Source organism: Pleurodeles waltl, chromosome 9, assembly GCF_031143425.1.
Source record: "Pleurodeles waltl isolate 20211129_DDA chromosome 9, aPleWal1.hap1.20221129, whole genome shotgun sequence".
Lineage (NCBI taxonomy): Eukaryota > Metazoa > Chordata > Amphibia > Caudata > Salamandridae > Pleurodeles > Pleurodeles waltl.
The window spans coordinates 244084366-244090365 of record NC_090448.1 but is presented as its reverse complement, the minus strand read 5'-3'; the positions used below and the strand labels follow the sequence as shown (position 1 = coordinate 244090365).

General features: G+C 42.3%; 1 protein-coding gene across 2 annotated transcripts in view; it reads left to right on the top strand.

Moving 5' to 3' along the window:
- The first annotated feature begins 557 nt into the window (after positions 1–557).
- PPARG (peroxisome proliferator activated receptor gamma) overlaps positions 558–6000 on the top strand; it is a 192563-nt gene continuing 187120 nt past the window's right edge. The window contains exon 1 of one of the 2 annotated variants that reach the window (XM_069206652.1): positions 558–778. The gene's annotated coding sequence lies outside the window, so the exon portion shown is untranslated. The remainder of the gene's footprint in view (positions 779–6000) is intronic. The other variant, XM_069206654.1, reaches the window with a different exon arrangement.

The following is a 6000-nucleotide window of genomic DNA, read 5'->3' as shown; positions in this document are numbered from 1 at the left end:
TGCCCTTTTCAGCCCTCTGTGCTGTCTCATCACCAAGTTAAGGCCAGCGCTACCGGCTTCAGAGCCGGGGGTACAAGGGTCGAAAATCTGCCTCGGCTCAACACGTTGTGATTCTGGGCAAGTCACCAAATATCCTCGTGCGTACAGAAAAAAAAACGAACATGAACGTGTCCTTGGTGTAACTTGTGCTCATGTAAAGCGCCCCCATACCTTCGAGTTCGTGCAGTATACAACTGCAAAAATAACAAAACGACGTTTTAGCCCAGAGCAGAAGAACCGCCGGGCGCACATTTTTGCAGAGCCTACGTTCCACTCAATATAATATCCGCCCAGTAGGCGGCGATGAATTAGTGTAAGTGGCTTACATTATTGCTAGACTTTAAAAAAAGATGAAAAAAGTACCGAAATGAAGTTTCATGGAGGTCCTCCTGAGGGAGAGAGCACGCGGAGAGAGGCCACATGGGGCGGAATGGAGAGGGAATGAGGAAGCGGGGAGAGAGAGACGGGTGTAATCTGACAGCTCCCTCTGAAAGGGGAGGAGACGACTCGCCAAGACTCTCAGCGGGCAGGCTTGCAGCGCGTTGCCCGCCCCTCCTTATTAGCCAGGACATAGAGAGCGAGGCTTCCCTCTGAGTGGTTTCATGTCACTCAGAAGAAGACAGCGAGAGAAGCTGCTATGTCACGCTGAGGTGATGTCTCTGCGGGTGGCCGATTGACAAGTACAACCAGTCTCTCGATAAGAGTCGAAATCTTTGCATTGGGACTTGGCACTTCGAAGGTCAGTGAACTGAAGGGGTCCAAAGTTTGCCAAGCTCGCCAACTTACGTTATTATGTAAGCTGTGATGTATGTGCTTGCGATAGGTTCAAGAAAGCCATTACACGTATATCGTAACTTAATCCATATTCGGGTAGAGATGTACGCATGCTTGTTAGTCCTAGCTATGCTATCCATATGCGTACTCCTATGTTATGAGTATCATTGGCTGCGCTCTCGTCAGAATTGATCTGTATAGTTAGTAGCAGTGCGCGAGACTGTGCCCTTTGAACCATGACGACAGTGGCAGAAGTGCTTGAAATATGTCCACCTCGGTGTTTACTTGAGTGTTTTGTCATCCCGGTCATTGAGAAGGGTGTTACTGAGTTACCTATCTATCCACGAGGTTTTCCAGTTTACACTGTCGTAGCTATCAATGCATTTTCGCAGGTTTTAAAGTGAGCTCGTGCTGAACCTAGATTTTTTTAAAATTAATGTTAACAATCTTCTAATACAAGACCCATTCCTGTCAATTCCTGACGTCTTCATAACTATTCTTTAAAAATATATTAATGTTTCCTAAATAATGTGCTTCTTTGCAACATTCCTTACATTATGTTTGTGCCTGCTCTAAATGCACCTGTGAGGTAGGCAGCTACTATTTGGACTCTATAAGGCATGTGACATCCTCGTCGTGCTCCCTTCTGTATAGTCCTGGCACTGAATTGCCTATATCATGGTTATGTTTACAAGCAACGGGTGGGTTTTCAGGGAAGTCCCATGTAGCCTTCGATCAGCAGTAGCTCATGCTCAATAGCAGTGGTAGGCATAGGCCATGACATCGAACTGAGTAGATGGACCACTTTACAACAGCTAAGTGATGATATGGTCTTCAAATCCCAAGTACTTTAATTTCTGCAGGCAGTTGGACCGGCACTCAGATGGAGAACTGAGAATTATTTTCATCAGCAGACATTTACCCAGTGTGAGAGACAGATATACAGAGTAAGGAGCTACAAGGAGGAAGTGAAGCAATAGCAGGGATAAAAAAAGAACCCGTAAGTGTACTATAAGGAGACAGGAAGTGTCAAGTTGTGGAAAAAAGAGACAAGAAGTGTAATCAAGGCTAGCTATCCTTGGTTTCTGTAACCCTGTCTTTTGGCAGCCCAGCAGGCTGGCTCCTAAGAAAGTCTTTGGCCCCTCCACTTATTTTGGTACAAATTAAGCACTGTCACCTTCTAGTGCCCTCATGACATTGTCTGCAGAGAGGTGGTGTGGTTTCCAATATTCATTGGGACATCCGTGACATCAATAGGTACTGTGTTTTTACTATAGCATTTTCATTAAATTACTGACTACATAAGCAGTGCCAGGCAGTGTCCTGCACCAATCCCCCTCCATCACAGAGACTGAAGTATAACAAAAATATTGGAACTGTGAGCAGTGGTACATAGGTGGTACCTCAGAGGATGACGAGAGGGAGTGGTGTTTAATTGAAACAGATCACAGTTTAAAGTTCACCAGAAGCACAAGTAAAATAATTAGCATCATAGGAAATTTCAAATGAGACTGTAGAATAAAAAGAGGTACACTTTAGCTGAAAAGAGGTCTGGAAAAGTAAATGAGTACACAGAGCAGTGGAATTCTTTACAAATAATTAACATGTAGAACTCAGTTCCTATTACTTCATGCTCACTTCGACCTGGGCCTAATCTAATGAAAGTGTTTGCAATGTGGTCTGTTGTAAATTAAGTACTGAGGGTATATCAGCTAGCTCGAAACAGTTGAATACTATAGTTAGATTATTAGCCACAACTAATACTTTTCAAGCATTGCAAGGTTCCTGTTCCTGCACACGGGCGAGCAGTACTGGCAAATAGAGCTCTGGTCAGACACATTCTGCAATAGGGCTCCTTTAAGACTGAGTAAATTTAGCATTCTGTATGTTGCTTGGTGAAAGGAGTAATAAAACGCAAACATCGAGAAAAAATCACCCCTCAGTAGAAGGTAGCAAATAAACTCTGTAATGTCATCAATATAATTGAAAGAGTCTTGATTGTGAAGATTGTAAACTATAGGATGGGAGATCCCTTCTCTTCCGGGTTTAGGGATTAAAATCCTGTCCCAGTGATTCATTCACGAAATGTAGAGGTACACACTGGATATTCCCCCACATAAACGGGCCACTGAGATGCCACAGCTTCAGTCCCTATGTATAAAAGCGCAATTCAAACTTTTTAAATCACTCTTGGAGTTTGTGGAGGTTTCCCCGTTTGAAACCAGACATGCCCCATAGCGAGAAAAAAAACAATATTGCATTCAAGCTGAGAACGTAAGCATCGCTTTAAGAGATTTTGGCACGTAATTATTTTTTACATAGTCCTCAAATACTATGTTTCCAAAATGTATCCCCGCTTATTAAACTGTTGGTAGACAGATGGCTCAGTGGTTTGACACATAGCTGAAGCTCTTATGTTACTGGTTGTAGTGCAGTCTGTTTCGGAGATAATTTAATGTTCTGGTTCTACAGCAGTCACCTGGTAGTTTTAAAGAATAAGCCAGGGAAGTAGTCCAATGTGGCTTATTTGTTAACAACCACCATAGTAGTCAGTTTTCATAGCCTCACTGTAGAGTCAAAAGATGGGATGAGTATGGATTTTGAGCTACTAGTAAGTAGATTTTCACTCTCTGAGGAGCCCATTCCAGGGGGCAGTTAAGATACCCTGTCTGAGCATTATAAGGAGGCTTGCACGGATAATGTTTTCACTGTGTCTTCTGCGTGGATACATGCAGCATATATCTTCAAGGTGCTGTCTGTCCCTTATGTTCCTTGTTCACTTCCAGAATAAAGCATTAACTTGAAAAATATCTCATAGTCTTTCAATGGACTTGAACTTAGGAAGCAACATTCTCCAAAGAAAAGACCTGTCTAGGGGGTGGCTGGAAAGGAGATGGCAGCTTATTTAGCATGCCGATTAAAAGTAACTGATTTCACGCTAATTCATTGCGAAACACAAAGCAGCCCTGTTAAAAAAAGAGTACACGATGCCTATGGAAGTTCAGTTAAATTTCTAATGTTAAAAATATTTTTGAACCATCAGACCTTTGATTATAATTTCACATCCCGGCTGGGATGGCAAACGTTTTTCTTCTAGCCTTCAGAAAGTAAAGCTAATTCAGCATCTATAAAATGTGGCCACATACAAGAAGTTCACACGTTGAGTCTATATGGAAGTAGAACTCAGGCTTATAAGGTTTAGTGGCTGGTTCACTTTCAATATCATGTGTCAGGTAGGGGAATTCCCACCTCTAATTAGCGCTCTAGTAAAAGCTCGGAGTGCTTACGGCAAGTTCTCTATGTAGTGCCCATCTATTTATGTGAAAAAAACAGTGAAATGTGGTTTCTGAAAAGTCAAGTCTAAAACAGAGTAACATTTGACTGGTGACCAATACATGGGTTGAAGAATGGAAGGGTCTAGAACTTTCTGTCCACAGGGATGACATACTGAGGGTGCAAGAAAACCCAATATGGACTGTGGGTCAATTTTAGGAAACCTACACATATTGAGTACATGTTGACATTTAACTCAGTACAATGGTATTGCGAAATCAAAAGTTCACACCACTGATTTCTTTACTCGAGTTAATGTTCGTTAGGGAATCCACATGTTCAGGAAGGGGGTGAGCTTTGAGACTCTTCTGTTTTCATAGGTGTTCTTACACATGGCTATGGACATCTGAAAACTGATATCAGGGACATTTACAAGCTAGAAGAACACCACAAGGAAAATAGCTTCACCTCTCACTTTTACTTACGTGGCCATCGAGTTTCACTCAGTAAAGTCTGCTAAAGTCAACATGTGGGGCAGAAATGAGGGAAATTTCCTCAAGAATAGGGATAAATGCATCATGAAGATTTTGAAGGAGAAAGCACCAGTTAGCAGGGCAGGGATTGAAGTCACTTGTGTGTGGCCAAACCTTCCAATGAAATATCTATATAAAGTTATGCCTGCGATGTGCCTGACAGAGAAAGGGTTAATCAATAAAGGCACTTTGTCCAATAATATAGCACAGTAAACATATAATACAGATTGGTAAAATGATTATGTTAGCATTGTAGTACCTTCTGTACATTGGTCAACATTATCAGCACAGGCCTATTTTTTATTTTTTTTGCTTACTAAGTTTGCATATATAGCCCTCACGCTACTCCATAGCTACAGCCAAGCCTTTCATCCCAAGAAGGGGATGGTTGTTGCAAAGCATTGCTAGTCTGTTTTGAACATTTGATCAATCCCATAGGCCAAGGTGAAACTATGGATTTCCTCTCTGTCAGTATCTTCAACAGTCTTCTTCCAACCTGCAATGAAAGAGAAGAAATATCCCAGAAGAATTGACCCATCCCGCTTCACCCCAATTGCAGACCTCAGCCTTAGATGTATGAAAGCACCTTAATAACTTAGTGTGAATTCCTATGGCACAGGACCATGTGGAGAATACACCAAGTACTTAATTTATGAGGAAATCAGGCAGTGCAGCACAGCAAGTCACCTTACTGTGCTGCCCTAGGTGACAGGGAAAGGACAGGAATACAGCATGTTTAAGGCAATTCAGTGCATTCCTTTCCTTTTCCATGGGCTGGCACACAATGGGCTGCCTAGAGCTAACGCAGGCACGCTTGCACCATGATGCAGGGGTGCCTACATTGGATGCAGAATTGTTTTTGTGCACAAAAACAATCCTAGGAGGTATATTCCTCTCAGCACACATAGAAATAGGAAGAAACAAGGAGAAATAGCAATAGTTCTCCTCATTATGCCTCCTCTGGGAAGGTGTAAGATTTTGGAGCATACCCAGGTATACAAATGCTTGTAAATCTGGGGATACATAAAAATTCATGGGAATTATGTGGGAACATCCAGGCAATACTCATGGAATGCCTTAGCAGAGTAACGCAACGCAGTGATTTGCGCTGCGTGGTCTTACTCAAGATTTTTGGAACCACTCAGAGCCATGCAAAGTGGCTTTGTGTGTCTTCAAAATTCTGTCTTATGGTTTGCATCGCTCTTGCACCATGTTGCGTGGTGCAAGAGTGATGCAAACTGCCTCATAAATAGCCCTCCTAGTCTCAAAAATGGACCTAAGAATGCTATCTACATGAAAATGGGCATTTTCAAGGTTAATCAGGGTCTTTGCTTGTTGTCTCGCATACCCGATTTCCTTAAAATTGTATGATTACTACACA